Source organism: Chlorocebus sabaeus, chromosome X (genome assembly GCF_047675955.1).
Source record: "Chlorocebus sabaeus isolate Y175 chromosome X, mChlSab1.0.hap1, whole genome shotgun sequence".
In the NCBI taxonomy this organism is placed as follows: domain Eukaryota; kingdom Metazoa; phylum Chordata; class Mammalia; order Primates; family Cercopithecidae; genus Chlorocebus; species Chlorocebus sabaeus.
Genome location: NC_132933.1, coordinates 68378647 through 68394663, shown reverse-complemented (window position 1 = coordinate 68394663; position 16017 = coordinate 68378647). Strand labels below are relative to the sequence as shown.

Sequence of the window (16017 nt, the reverse complement as noted above, 5' to 3'; positions counted from 1 at the left end):
AAAGATCAATTTCAAATAGATAAACAAGCTGAATGACAAAAACAGAAATAGGGACTCAACTGAATGACTGATTTCCTTTAGCTCTGTTTTTATGCAATCCCACATGCATCCATCCATATAGAATATATGACAGTGATATATAGCACTGATGACCAGTGATATATAGCATCTCCTAATAAGCTAAGTAGTACCTGGATTCATTCATATTCATCGAGTAAATTTTGTTTCAATAAATTGTTTTTCTTTGTACATTTCTAGCCCTAAAAAAATAGTGCAAGTAAATCACTTCTACCTTTCACTGGAGAGTGTTTGTACTGCCACAACCATTGACGACTAACATTTCACAATCTTGCAAATCACAGTCTTGTTAGTACCTTTAAAATGTAGGTTGTATTTTAACTTACTAATGAGGGAAGTACACAAAGAAATAGACTATTAGTTATCTTATAACTCTCATTCCTGATTTTGCATCAACCTGCAGAAATTTAGGGGAAAAAGATTTAGGCACACATTAGAGTTTAGGGGGATATCCCTCAAAGTACACCATCAAGTGGTAAGTAGGTAACATTATATAAACACACACATATATAGTGTAGAAACAACATAGAAACACACATGTATTTAGATAATGAAAATGTGAAAGCATACATTTATCCCCACCAAGAAAAGGAAACTCTTGTACAATTTTGGTGGGGATTTAAATTAGTACAGTAATTATGAAAACAGTATGGAGGTCCCTAAAAAATTAAAAATAGAATTCCTACCATATATGATCCAGCTATCCCACTTCTCAATATATAGCCAAAGGAAATAAAATCTGTGTCTTGAAGACATATCTGCAGTCCCATGTTCACTCACTGAAGTCTTATTCACAATAGCCAAGTTATGGAGTCAACCTAAGTGTCTATGAACAGATGAATGGATTAAGAAAATGTGGCATATATACAAAATGGAATACCATTCAGCTTTGACAAAGAAAAAATAATGTTGTCATTTGCAACTACATGGGTGAACCTTGAGGACTTTATGTTAAGTGAAATAAGCCAGGCACAGAAAGACAAATACTGCATAATCTCACATATGTGGAATCTAAAAAAAGTCAAATTCATAGAAGCAGAGAGTAGAAAGGGAGTTATCAAGGGTGGGGAACAGTGGAAGATTGGGTAGATGTTGATCAAGGAATACAAAATTTTAGTTAGACAGGAAGAATAAGTTCAAGAGATCTATTGTACAACATGGTGACTACAGTTAATAACTATGTATTGGATACTTGAAAATTGCTAAGAGAGTGGATTTTACATGTTTTCACCACAAGGTAAGTATGTGAGGTAACTGATATGTTATTAGCTTGATTTAGCTGTTCCACAATGTGTACATATATCCAATCATCATGTTACACACTATAAACATATACATTTTTGTCAATCAAATAATGAAGGATTATCCCCACAAATACTTTAAAGAGTAAGAAAATGCATAGTGTAATCATGCTCAAGACTTCTTGGCAAAAAAATAAAGAAATTACATAATGACTTAAAAGTGTCATAGAGCAGAACCCCAAATCTGATAGCCACAGGTAAAACTCCTCCTTTATTCTTCAAATGAAAAAAATAAAACAAAAACAAAAGATACTTAAGGCAGAATATCTCAAACAGAGACCCAAAGATAGATTTTGTCAGTGTAGCAAAAATTTTGCTTTTGTTTTTGTGGGTAGCCTCTAAAAGTTGGAAAAGCCAAGGAAACAAAACCTTCTCTAGAGGTGCTAAAAAGGAAAGAACTGCTGACACATTTATTTTAACCCAATGAGACCCATTCAGACTTGTGCCTTCCGGAACCATAAGATAACAAATTTGGGCTGTTCTAGGGCAATAATTTTGTTGTGATATGTTATGGAAGCAAAGAGACAACATACCATTCCCCTTGAGGATGTTGGTGACAGTGAACCTAATACAACTATATTCTTCTGTAACACTCCGTTGAAAAGTCAAGTAATTAGGATAAACATCATTTCAATGGTAAAGTCATTGCTATCACCAATGTAAGTGGATATACTCAGAGGCTTATCGATTTTACCTATGACATTTGTGTAGTTTTTTTCTCTTAATGATGCAATGTATACTTCAGAATGGAACAAAGCTGATCTGTATTCATCATACAATATATAATGGAGAATGCTAAGATTGCATATTTCTTTAGAAATGTGAAAACACACTAAAGAAAATTCAGGTTTTTGTTTCTATGATCACCAGCTCTTAAAAGTCTCTGTTGTACAGGACGTCAGATTTCACTTTACTTCAGTGCTTCTCAGACATTAATACACATATTAGTAACTGGGAGGGGGGGTCTTGTTAAAATGCAGACTCCGATTCTGCATATCTAGCTTGGGGCCAGAGATTTTGCAGTGTCTAAGCGTCTCCCAGGTGATGTTCATGCTACCACTCTATGGAACACACTTTGAATAGCAAGGGAGGGATTCACAAATCCCTACCTGAGGCTCCATATGACAAACAATACTACATTCAAAAATTTTTCTCTGCATTCAGTATTACTAGGTGGGAGAACAAAAATAATCTCAAACTGACTTCCCACATCTTTTAACCATTTATTAGTGATGAAAGTGAGCCTAAATAAAATGTCTGACTCATTACTTTAATAACTAACATATATATTCAAAAATAAATTCCTGTGACTATACTTTTGTCTTAGAATAATGAGGAGGAGTCAAGACTGAACATTCTAATACCTAATGTAATACTTCCCACTAATACAGAATATATTTCTTCTTCCACATTTTACAATGCCTGGATCTCTTCCAGTTGTTGCTTTGTTGAGGGGTGATATGGTTTGACTCTGTGGCCACCCAAGTCTCATCTAGAATTGTAATCCTCACATGTGGAGGGAGTAACCTGGTGGAAGATGACTGGATCGTGGGAGTGGTTTCCTCCATGATGTTCTCATGATCATGAGTGAGATGCTGTAAAAGTGTTTGGCAGTTCCCACCTCACTCTTTCTCTCTCCTGCTGCCATGTAAGACGTGCCTTGCATTTCTTTCAACTTCCACCATGATTGTAAGTTTCCTGAGGCCTCCCCAGCCACTTGGAACTGTGAGTCAATTAAATATCTTTTCTTTATAAATTATCCATTCTGGAGAAGTCCTTTATAGCAGTGTGGAAACAGATTAATACAAGGGGATTTCAACACAACAAATTTTCGGTCTATGAAAGGGCAAAGCTATTTTGAAAATGTGTCTCAGATGATTACTTTCTTAAATGACACAGCTATTCCATCCATAAAACATACAATAGGTATACTAATCTAACCAAATAAGAAAATATTGAATCATTAAATTAGCGTATTAGAAAAGTTATATAACACTAGAATCTACTTTTTAAATAAAATCCACTCATGAAGTGCCTTCAACATTGGTTGGTTTGACAGTAAGATAGAATATGGGTCTATGTGCCTTCTGCCAGTGAAGCCATTGGAGATCAGCACAATGAGCCCTTTCCCCTAAACTTCAGCCTTTATTTATTTAAAAAATGTCATCTCCACTGAGGAAAAACAAAGGGAAATATTACTCAGAAGGAGTATATTATTATACTAGAGGCTCAGAAGGAGAAAAGAAACTAGGAGCTTAGAAGGAGAAAAGAAGCTAGGAGGAAAATATACATGTTGTATGTGTGTGTGTGTGTATATGAATTTATGTATACACGTGTGTGTGTGTGTATAGATATATATATGAATACATACATTTTTTGAAAAACAATGAAGATAGGCCTCACTCTAGCTCCTTAACCTATACCTAGTAGCTTAACAGTTGAGCATGCAGTGTCTAGAATAACACCTGCTCTCAAATCCTGGCTTTGCCACTCAGTGGTACATGACCCTGAATGAGCACCATACACCAATACTTGCCTAATTACAAAAGTGCTTAGTGGGGGTATATAAGCCACATGTTTGCATTACTGTTTTTAGAAGCTTAAAAGAAACTGTACCTAACTCCAAGGGAAAAGGGGTTAAGGAGACAGTTTGCTAAATTTTGCCACCCTGACAAATAATAGGCTTAAAGATTCTAAGGATCAACCCAAATGCACATATGTCTACTTGTGAAACAACAGGAGAATTATTGTGAAACAAAAGGTAAGACAGATATTGTTCTAGATTTCTTTACAGATGGAAGATGTAAGGTGAAGCATTTAATTGAGTGACAGTATAATTTCATGTATCCAGTTGCCTTATACCTAGATCTCTGGTTTAACCCAGGCAATTTTGCTACTAGTTGGCACAAGAATGACCCCATTTGGACAGACAGGTTTCAACTCATTTCCTTAAAATTTCATGCAGACTGGAAAGATATTACGATATCAGTGATAGCTTCTGAATATGCCAGCATCTCGAACTCCCTTCTTATGCATAATATATCTCTAGAATTATCAATATTTGCTTCTAAACTAGTGTACCTAGATATAGTGTACTCAATGCAAGTATATTAAGAAACCACCAATTTCAGTTTTAGCTCACTGACTCCACAATAAAATAAAAACCAACAATTCAAATTTTATTTATTCTGTTGGAGATTGCACTATGAAAATATAATTCCCTCTGGAAGTATGATACAATTTTAAAAGTGGAAGGCAATAAATGTTTTTAAAATGTATTTTATGCAAAGTTTCATGCCATGTTTTTTCAATCAGGACTGAGAGAGTGTGTTTTAATAAAATATCTAAAACAAATGTAAATATACACCATTTATTTGGGTAATCTTACAAATCTCTAACTTCGTAGAAGTAATATGGTGTTTATGAAATGCACGTGCACACACACACACACACACACACGTCTCAGATTCCAGAGATTTAGATCCTAGCTAAAGCTCTGGAAAAAGTTCATTATATTGACCTTAGTCAAGCACAACTTGGTGATTACAAGTCAAACCCATGATTGGGTCTTGACTGTGACTTGTAGTAGCTGTATGGACCTGGGCAAATCAACTGCTTTGAAATATGTTTTCTCATTTGTAAAATGGGAAATAATACTATACACTCTTTCATATAGATTTTGTGATGTTTAAACGCAATAAGATATATAAAGTTTTTAGCACAATGTCTGGCACTAAGTGCTTAATAAATATTAGTGTTTATTAATGCTAGTAAAGTACCTCACTTCTTTGGCCTTCAGATTCTTTGCTTGTAAAATAAGGGGATTGGCTTATCATTATAAAATCTCCCCCAACTCAAACTCTACAACTTAAATCAGAAAACCCAATGTCATCCTCCCAGATAGAAATTGTAAAACAAGCTTTAAAAATATATGTCACACTCATTTTTTTTCATATTTTATTTTGAGCTCTCTAAACTTAACACCATATTTCTAAGCACCACATTCTATCCAGAGTTGCTTAAGTTTGATCAGTTTTCTCTACTGATCTATATGTAAATATCTAGGAAAGTCTCAATTACTATGAAAGCTGGCTACAAGCTAAAACAGCTTTGAGGAGTTTCATATAATGTAGTTAATCAGAGAAAAGGTCAAAGGATTTTCCCTTACAATAAATAACATTCATGATTCACTTGCAATTATCTATAATAATGATATTCTAATTTACAGGTTACAACACCCTTCTGATTGCTTTTAATCCATGTTTCTACGTCAAAAATTTTATGTGATATTGAGATGGTACCTCAAAGTGAAGCAGGAGCCAAAGTGAAATATGTGAAAAACCTCTGTATTAAACCATAATCACACTGTCATTCAAGTAAAACTTGAGCTCTGCAGAACAGTGCAATTTGAAGCCTAAGGGATAGGAAAGTGACAACCAATATATAATAGCAATTATAACAATCATCACAGTGGTCATCTCTGATTCAAGAGATGTACACATGAAAACTATCAGGAATAGTCAATATAAGATAGCAATTGTAGATAAAATGTAATAAAAATGAGGAATTTGTATATTTTTAAAGATACATGATACGATGTCACCAAAGAGAAGTATAGAACAATGGAATACCTCTTTATTTAGTATTTTTCAAACTGAGAAAATTACAGACAGAACCGCTTCTGGGATACTGTTCCCTCCCTTGATCTTGTTTATGAGGACATGATATGTTTGAAGGCCACCCAGTAAATAGAGATCTCTGTAATTCCTTTCCTCTGACTTACATTCAGGTTTATTTAGTCATTGGAGGGTCTCTTGCCTGACCAACGATGAATAAGCTTTCACATGTGTACAGTTCTCTCTATAAAAATACCGCTTCATTTCCAAGGAAATTGTTTTCTGGGGAAAAAAAGAACATGAACAGCTACAGCTATTTTGATTATTCAGTTAGGTGCTACGGACAGATAATAAAGAAATAGATGGCATGGTCCCAACCCTTAAGGAAGGGTTTAAAATCCGGCTGAGGATTCCAGTCTAACACACACACACACACACACACACACAACAACAACAGCAACAACAACAACAACAACAACAACAAAAGAGACAATACAAAGCAACCCACAAGCAAGTGACAAAGACAAGAATTAATGTGGGAATTCTAGGAAAAGTGAGGTCAGTAACATTTGGGTTAGATTAATTTGGAAGGCACTTGTGGAGGGGTGCAATTTGAGTTGAGTTTCCAAAGTGAGTAAGATGTGAATTATGTAGAAGAGAGGGCATCCTAGGTGAAGGGGATAGTAATGGTATAAGGAGCAAAGTTATACAGGTAGATTGTTCTCCCTAACTGAACATTAAAGAGAGTTGAGCACCGAAGAATAAAGGAAAATAAGACTCCTGCATTACAATGAGGCCAGATGATGAAGTTCTTTGAAATTCGAGTGGAATTAGGCTTGAAACAATAGAAAATAAGGAACCAAGAATATGTTGGTTAAAGAAAGTGACTTGTTGAAAGAAGTGTTCACAGACCACTAAGGATGTGGAGCACAGGTGAAGACTGCCTAGGAAGCTCCTACAGTGACTAGATAAGTGGTGATGAGAATTTAGATTGTAAAGGAGGAATCGTGTGAGAAGTCTTTCAAAGGAAAATTTACCAGTACTTGATAATCCCTTAACTATGAGAAATAGAGAAAAATCCAGATTCCTCTGTAAAATTGTCAGGAATCTATGATCAGACTGTGAGGAGCAATTAATAACAATACTGTACAATCTATTCATCAAGAATAGACAGGCAGGTTGTTCTTCATTGTTCCTCACAACTGCTGAGTAATAAAAGCCTTGATATAAGTAATGTAACAGCGTTCCCAATGAAGGAGTGAAGGAAGGGGTCTCTCAAAATAATGTTTGACTTCAGTATTTCTAGCAGAGACACAGAGGAAGAAGATGGACTTAGCACCAAACTTGAAATGGACACTAAAGACTTATAAGAGATTGTCCCAAGAAGAGATAAAGACCAGAAAGGAAAATTTATTACTCTGAGCCTCCACAATGGACTTCATTCTGAGTCTTTCCAAAGAATTTAGGGTTCAAAATCATTGTCACCCCAAATCAGAGCTCCTTTAAGATTAAAATTTAGATTCATTTGAATAATTAGTGTTTATTTTTCCAAACAGTTTCTTATCTGATCAACTTCTATTCCACAAATTCTTCTAGAATTCATTCTGTTATTCAACATCTAATACCTGAAAATTTAGAATTTGCCTTCTCAAATTTATAAGGCTCATTTTGAAGCTGGATTTACTCAGTAGGCCAGTTTAAACTAAATGGCAGATCCCTCCCCATCAACTGGTGCTTGAAACATCACAAGGTCTGGGATGTTCCCTGGGTCTCTACTTTCCAAATTCAGCCCAGAAATGGCTCAGCCCCACCTCTTCCAGTGAAACCGAAACAGCGCCTGTGCAAACTCCACGCCTATTCTCCTCACAGTGACCCACCCCGCCCCCACCAAGGTGCTAATGCGCAGGCGCAGCGCTCTCAGTGCCTTTGAGTAGGGCTGTGAGAAATCTACTGTCCAGTGAAATCTAGAAGTGGTAGAATTCAATCCCTCCTTTCTTCGGAGGCAGAGGTGCCACTTCCTTCTACTACCCAACCAGAAGCGCGTCCCAAACGTCGCCCTCTCTCGGAGCAAGCAAGGTCTTTCGCTCTCTGGCAATCCCCATTGTATCCCTATCCGCAGCTCGTTTCTAATCTCACTCAGCCGCCAGCTTTCGCTAGGAGAATAGAGGCACTTCGCTCCCTAGGATCCGCACCAGTTTTTTGGCTGCCTGTTTAGGCCACGGAACCTATGGACCCCTCCACCCCCAACCTCGCCCCAAACTAGGAAAAGCATTATCCCGGTACCTTGCCCGCCCTCCTTCGCCCTTCACACCCACTCAGTGTTGAGTGCTTACCTCGGGCGTGGTGCGGTTACGAAAGCAATCAGCGGAACCCAGATCAGGCCACTGCTGGGGCAGGCGGATTCAGCGAGATTTTTCCTGGGTCTCCACTGCCGCTTCAGACAATGAAATCAGCGTGTCCGATCATCAATTCTCATCATGATCGTGACGTCACAAAAGACAGCGGCCAATGGGAGCCTGCGATCAGCTCAGGACAGTCCCTGGCCTCAGCCCAGAACCCAAGAGTTGGGAGGGGGGAAGAGAGATGGCTGCCTGCAACTGGGCTGCCTTTTCCTCGCACAAATCAGCTACATCCAAGGCCAGGGCTCTCTATACCTTCCTGAATAGCTGTGAACACCGAGCATCCCTGTGACTATAGTAGTTACATGCCAGCCATTTGAGCAGGTGCTGCCTGGCCTTCCAACTTGAAATTGGGTTTTAACAAAATTGTTACATGCTGCCAAAACCAAATGATAGCATAAAGAAATACAGTCCTTTGTGGTCGGCGTTCGGTTGACAGGTAAATATTCAGTTTTACTAAAATCAATAAGGTGTCCATCGAGACTTTAAAATTTTACAGTAAAAGCAAGTGTACTGTTATACGTGACTGGTGGGCTCTGATGACTGAGGAAAGAAACTATGGTTTTTATTCATCCAACCTCAATTCCTAGTCTGCCAGAAGCTACTTGGGTGATCACCATTATACCATTACACAAAAAAAGTCAAGTCATACGTTACATCATTTAACGGTTACTTGATATACTTCCCAGATATGCTGGATGCCATGAGAAATATAGAATTCATTGATTCTCTGCTATCATAGAACTTACAACATCATGTGGAAGACAAGATTAGCACACAGTAAATATTCACAACAGTAAAATAAAGTACATGATCATGTGCTCAGTCATTAACTACAAGCAAGAGCTACATTATTTAATGATTGGAGATATCAGTGAAGTGGAAAGTCAGTGAAGCATTTTATGTAATTAAAACTTGAGATGGTTCTTGAATGGTGAGTAAGAGAGGATGGAAGGCACCATCTTAAAGGGGAAAGATAGGCAAAGGTAGAGACGCATAAATTCATATGATGTGAGGAAGCCCATGATGAAATCATCTTGACAAATAGAGGGCATATGCTAAGGACTAGTGGTAGATAGAATTGGCTAATAATAAAAGCCTTTGAAAATAGGCAGATATCTTTTATTTGATTAAACGTTACCAAAAGCCATAAAGCATGTGACCTCAATCCTCTATAGTCAATAAGCCACAGAGGAGTTGATGTGATTTTTTAAAACAAAAGTCAGATTATGCCCAACTTCAGATTGTCCAATGGTTTCCTTTCACATATACAATAAAATGCAAATTTCTTACCATGTCCTCAAAGCCCTAAATGATCTGGCCTTCACCATCTTTCTGACCTCACCTCCTGTCACTCAGCCACTAATTCACAAATACATTAATATTCTCTCTATTTCTCAAACAAGTCAAGCTAATGTTCACGGCAGTTGACCTTGTACTGTTGTACTCTCTGATCTTTGTATGACTTACTCCATCACTTGATTGAAATCTTTGCTCAAATGCAACCTCTTTAAAGAGGTTTTCCTATTCAAAATTGTGATCTTCTTAACACTCTCTATACCCTTTTTTCTGTTTCATTTTTCTTCGTAGTATTTATTATTAAATGTATTTTATATATTTAGTTATTGCAAATGTAAGCTCTATCAAGGCAGAGATTTTGTTCGTTTTGTTTATTATTATATCCCTCGCATCCAGAAAGGCCCTAGATACAAAGTGGACAAACAAGTAAGTACTTATTGAATGAATGACTGAAAGCACATTTTTCAAGTTATTAATTTGCATTTTCAGGTACATTGGGATAGGCTGGAGTGAGAGAGACCATTTAGACAGTTGTAATGCTAACCCAGCTTCTAGGTGACATAGCCCTAGATTAGGGTGTCAAAAATGATGAAATATGAGACTTTCTTTTTTTTTTTTTTTTTTTTTTTTTTGAGACGGAGTCTCGCTCTGTCGCCCAGGCTGGAGTGCAGTGGCCGGATCTCAGCTCACTGCAAGCTCCGCCTCCCGGGTTCACGCCATTCTCCCGCCTCAGCCTCCCGAGTAGCTGGGACTACAGGCGTCCGCCACATCGCCCGGCTAGTTTTTTGTATTTTTTAGTAGAGACGGGGTTTCATCGTGTTAGCCAGGATGGTCTCGATCTCCTGACCTCGTGATCCACCCGTCTCGGCCTCCCAAAGTGCTGGGATTACAGGCTTGAGACACCGCGCCCGGCCGAAATATGAGACTTTCAAAGAAGGAATTATAAGGGTAAAGTAGAGGATTCAGAAACAGCTTATTGATAATTGATTAACATATTCATAAAGTACTACATACCTGAAACTGAGGTGATATGAGAAAAAAAGATCAGAGTCCCTACTCTTGAAGGGTTTATAATGCAAAGACACAAGAAGACATATATGAAACCATGGTACAAAAAGAGGCAATTAAATTAATCCAATTGTTCCTTCCTCTTTTGCCCTCTCACCCTGCATCTAAGCTGCTAGTACGTTTGAAGACTGTACCTTCAAAATATGCCCCAAATCTGAATACTCCGTACCTCCTCTACCACCATTACACCAAAGTCACTGTAACTTCTAGTTTGAAATACTGCAAAAGCATCTTACACGGTTTACTTTCTTCCACTCTTGTCCTTCAAAAGTTTATTTTAACATCAGTCGAAATATTCTTTATAAAGTTTGAATCAGATCATATCACTACCTGGTTTAAAACCCTCCAAATGCATCTCATTACATCAACAATAAAGTCCCAAGTCCTTGCTACGGTGTGTTTCCCACCATTTGTTCCTGCCCTGGCTCACTATGCTGTAGCTACTCTGGTCTTTTGGTTATCTTTTTTCTCTCTGGAATGCCTATTTCCTCTTCAGAGACTTTGTGTTTTCTATGATTTCTTGGGAAACTCTTTCCCTAGATCTTCACATAGCATACTTCACATAATTCAGACTGTCTGCTAAAATGTTACCTTCTCAGATGGGACTTCATGGACCAATCAATTTAAAAGAGCATTGCCCCCCGCCCCCCACCACCACCACCATTATCTATCTCCTGTATCTTCTTGTTGTGCTTAATTTTTCTCATATCACTATGGAAAAATACATTATTTGTTTTGTTGGTTAGTTATTTTGCCTTTCCCCAACAGAATGAAATGTTCAAGGGGGTAGGAACTTACCTCTCTTATTACTGTTATATCTCCAGTACTTAGAGTTGTAGTAATACCTAGCATGAAGTAGGCACTCAATGGATCTTTGCTGAATGAATAGATAAGGCAGAGCATAGATTGTGTAGTGCAGTAATAGGTATTCAGGGATGAGAGATGTTTTCAATACATGCCTAAGATATCAGTACCTGTCCTGTTCACAATATATCAATTAAAAGCATGTTTATTGAACTTGTAAGTAAAAAGCATCTAAGTAGAATAATTAAATCATGGATATTAACCAAGATTTCAAAGATCTCAAAAGACACAACAAACAAATGCAATAAAATGAAGTTTGACAGGGATAAACAGTAAGTCTTGCTTTTAGGTTTACAAAAATCAGTTGCATAAGTACAGGAGGGGCAATAAACACCTAAGTTGGGAAGTGTATCTAAAAATTCTATAAATTCAGTATGAACTGGTATAACAAAGCTGCTAAACAAGATAATTCACACTTAAACTACATTAATAAAAAGTTATTATCTGAATCAAGAGAGTTAAGAGCTCTACTAGTCCCTACCGTAGTCAGACCACACTTGGTCTCTTCTATTGATTATCCTTATTTTAAAGTAAATATTCACAAATAGCTGCATTTAGAGAAGAAAAACCAGGATGATGAGGCATCTAAAAATTATATGATTTGAGGCAAGTCTCCAGGAACTGAGGATGCTTAACTTAAAGAGGAGAAGACCTCAAATATATAGAATATATAACTATCTTCAAATATTTGAAAGACTGCTGGGCAAAGACAAATGTGACTTATGTTGTGGTTTTCCAGAGGGCAGTACCAAGGCCAAAATGGATAACTGATGGGGAAAAAAGCCTCAGCTTGTCCGGAGCTGCGCGCCCCGGCCATAGAGAGTAATTATTGACGATTAGATGCCTGAGCTCTATTCATTTCCACCTCTCACCTCCTTCCCAGATTTGTCTTTTCCCTGTATTAAATACCTCGCACAAGATGGCGCTCTTCCTGCTTCTTCTTCACCCATCTTTCCCGCGCGCGCGAAAATTGTTACTTCGTAGCAAAATTGTTACTTCCTAGCGCAGGCGCAACATGACCACCGACCGTTGAAACCGAAACCTGCCTGGCCGCGCCCTCTGAAATGAGATCATTTCCGCCTTGGCCCAACCCCTTCCTCTCCAAGTATATGTAAGGCACTGCATTACTGCCATTAAACGAGACTTGATCAGAGCACTGTCTTGTCTCCATTTCTCGTGTCTCTTGTTCCCCAAATTCCCACTCCCTCCTCCAGGACCTGCTTCGACGATCCCGCGGGCCGGGATATCAGCTTAAAATTCAAGTGTTCAAAAATGATAGAGACTGTTTTGTAAAGTCAAAAGGCCTCAATCACTGGGAATGTTTCAGTGACCATCAGTCAGCAGTGTTGAAGTATTATCAATATTGAGTGACTACTAAAGTTGATTTCAACACAGAATTTACAGATTTTTGGATTATGTCAGAGGGAAGTTAGTCAGGAAAAGGCGTTAAAGAAAAAAAGTGAGTTTGGTCTATTTTAAGATTTGGTTTAGTCTGGTGGAGCTGAATCTAGGTTGGGGTACCACTAATAAAAGACAACCAATTTACTGCTCTCCCATTCTTCACTGGGGGGAAAAACATGTTCACAGTGCATTTTGGGTGAACATAAAAATGCATACACCAAAGAAAGTTCTGCCAACTTTAATTTTTTTCTTAATTTTTCCATTAATAAGGAATTTATTCGTAAGTTAATTTTAACCAACACAATCATTTATTGATATATGTGAGACCTGCCTAAATGAGCCCAGATCACAGCTCTAACCATTGGATTGCTAGGTTTAAAAAACTAACTTTCAATCTACTTAAAGTTACATTAATTTTTCTAGTACAGCTGATTTTCATTAATCAGAGTCTCTATACTTTGTTTGTAGGTTATTGAGACTTTTTAATTCACTTCTATTTTTCTTTTCTTTTTTTTTAATTTTTAGAGACAGGGTGTTGCTCTGTCACTCAGGCTGGAGTGCAGTGGTGCGATCATAGCTCACTACAGCCTCAAACTCATGGCCTCAAGTGATCCTCCCGCCTTGTCCTGCTAAAGCATTCATTGTGATTACAGGCCTGAGCCACTGCACCTGGCCTATTTTTACTTTTATTTTGTCCACCTTTTAGGCCTTTGACAGTTTATTGACATCTCCATTCAAAGTTGTCCACCAAAAAAATGATGAGAGAGCTGAAATCAAGTGTTGTCCATTTAAATACTTCTGATTTGGAGCAGAAGAAAGTAATTTTTAAATAAAATGTTAAAACTTACGGTTTCTCCGTGGATTTCAGTTATCCATTGTAGCCATGTAATTAGTATTTTAGTGGAGATGCCATTTGAAGGAACTTTTCTACTCTTACTGTGTCCAGGTAAAAGTAAACCCTATGATAGAAAACCCTTCTGAATCATTAGTATACACTGTCCTACTCTAATTATTCCATAAATAGCCTCTACAGAACACTAAATTTCTATTTTGTATTTCAGTTATTAAGGTACCTTATTTTATAGACAATGTATACATGATTTGTTCACCTAGAAAATTTCTGAAATAAAACCAATTCTTGAGTGGCACTGTGGTTTTTCAGAAGTAATATATTACTAATATTTCTGGGTTATTTTTCTACTTTAACTAAGACAGTAGTTATCAGCATGTTTTCCCTGGACCAGCAGCATCAAAATCACCTGAGAACTCTTTGGAAATGTAAAATCTTGATCCCTACCTACAGATTCAAAAATTGTGAAAGGAGGGCCAAGAAGTTTGTGTTTTAACAAGCTCTCCAGGAAATTCAGATGTATGATAAAGGTTGAGAACAACTCTATTTAGTTATAACTGTGGAGGCGGGAGGAATAGAGGCAATTTCATTCTACAATATTTATTTAACTTGCATTATGTGCAAGCTACATAGAATTTATGAAAACATGATTTTGGTGTTCAAAATATGCGTAGTCTAGTAGAACAGCCACAGACTTAAAAACGTAAAATAATGTGATAGTCCTTAAATGTGGGGCGGGAATCTGAGTTGAGTGGATCTAGGAAAATTATAGCTATGAATATGAATGACTGGTTTTGCATAGTAGGGTTTTATTTCTGACATGTCTACTGTTATATTCCTGATATGGCTCGAAATGTTTCCCCCCCAATCATGTTATTGATGTTAAGATAAAGTGAGAGACCAGAGAATCAAGTATTGTAATTTAGCAATTTTGCTATAACACCCTTCCCCTCCCCCCCAAAAAAAAAACATTTTGTATACATCCAGAAATAATTCCACTTATGTATTTCTCCCTTGATTGAATGGTGAAATTTATTCATGTTTCTCTAATTTCATACTAGATATATAGGGGACCTATATATCTATATTGATTGACTTTTGAAAGCAGCTGGAATCCTATTGGTATCAGAAAGGAAGTTTACTTTTTGGAAAGTTTAAATTGTTTGTATTTAAATTTTAAAGTGGTTCTCAATCATTTGGCAGATCGAGGATACTTTAGATAATATAACAAAGCCATGAATCCTTTCTCCAGAATCATATGCACATACAGATTTCATAATATTTATTACTGGGGGTGAATTCCATGGATTTTCTGTAGATTATCTGTTAACTTGCTGGAGTGGATAGATCCTAGGTAAATAGCTCACCTGAGAAAATGATTTAAGATGATGTATAAAGTGAATTATAAGAGTGCTACTAGTCTAGATAACTTGTCTAGAATGTGGTTAGTTACCCATTTAGCTCTATGAAGTGTGGGCTAGCCCCAAATGCTTCAAATCAGTATCCTCTTTAATACATACAAATATATCAACCAAGCACTCATATGAACTTATAGTTCATTTATCCCTAGGGTAATTAAAACATCTGAGGACTTGAGAAGGACAGTAGTCTTCAGTTCAAATCAAAAGAGATACTTTGAGAATACCTTGGCCAAAACAAGCAAAATATTTCTAAAGAAGCACCTAGATATATGCTTTATCATCCATGTGGTTATTTAAAAGACAGCAAAAAAGCTAATTATTATGCTATACCACGACTTGAGGTGCAGGATGGGTTGAGGAAGGAAAGGAAAAATTTGCTCCTAAAAATCTAGAGTCATTTGCAAAGCTTTTGGGAAACCATTCTGCATTAAAAATTGAAAGGATTGAAAAGGCTATTTCTGAAGTAAATTGAACAAGAAAAAAGCCTATCTCATTTTTACACCATTTTGCCTTCACTTTTTATTTTATTTTTTTTAGACAGAGTCTTATTCAGTCACCCAGGCTGGAGTCCCGTGGCACTGGCGAAATCTCAGCTCACTGCCACCTCTGCCTCACATGTTCAAGTGATTCCCATGCCTCGGCCTCCTGAGTAGCTGGAATTACAGGTGTGCACCACCATGACCAGCTAATTTTTGTATTTTTAGTAGAGACGGGGTTTCT

General features: G+C 37.2%; 1 protein-coding gene across 6 annotated transcripts in view; it reads right to left on the bottom strand.

Annotated features, from left to right (window-relative positions):
• HDX (highly divergent homeobox) overlaps positions 1–8464 on the bottom strand; it is a 180488-nt gene extending 172024 nt beyond the window's left edge. For 5 of the 6 annotated variants that reach the window (XR_012091938.1, XM_007992175.3, XM_073013545.1 and 2 more), the window contains exon 1: positions 8329–8464. The gene's annotated coding sequence lies outside the window, so the exon portion shown is untranslated. Of the gene's footprint in view, positions 1–6162; positions 6278–8328 lie in introns of all 6 variants that reach the window. The other variant, XM_007992176.3, reaches the window with a different exon arrangement.
• Between the last annotated feature and the right edge of the window lie 7553 nt (positions 8465–16017).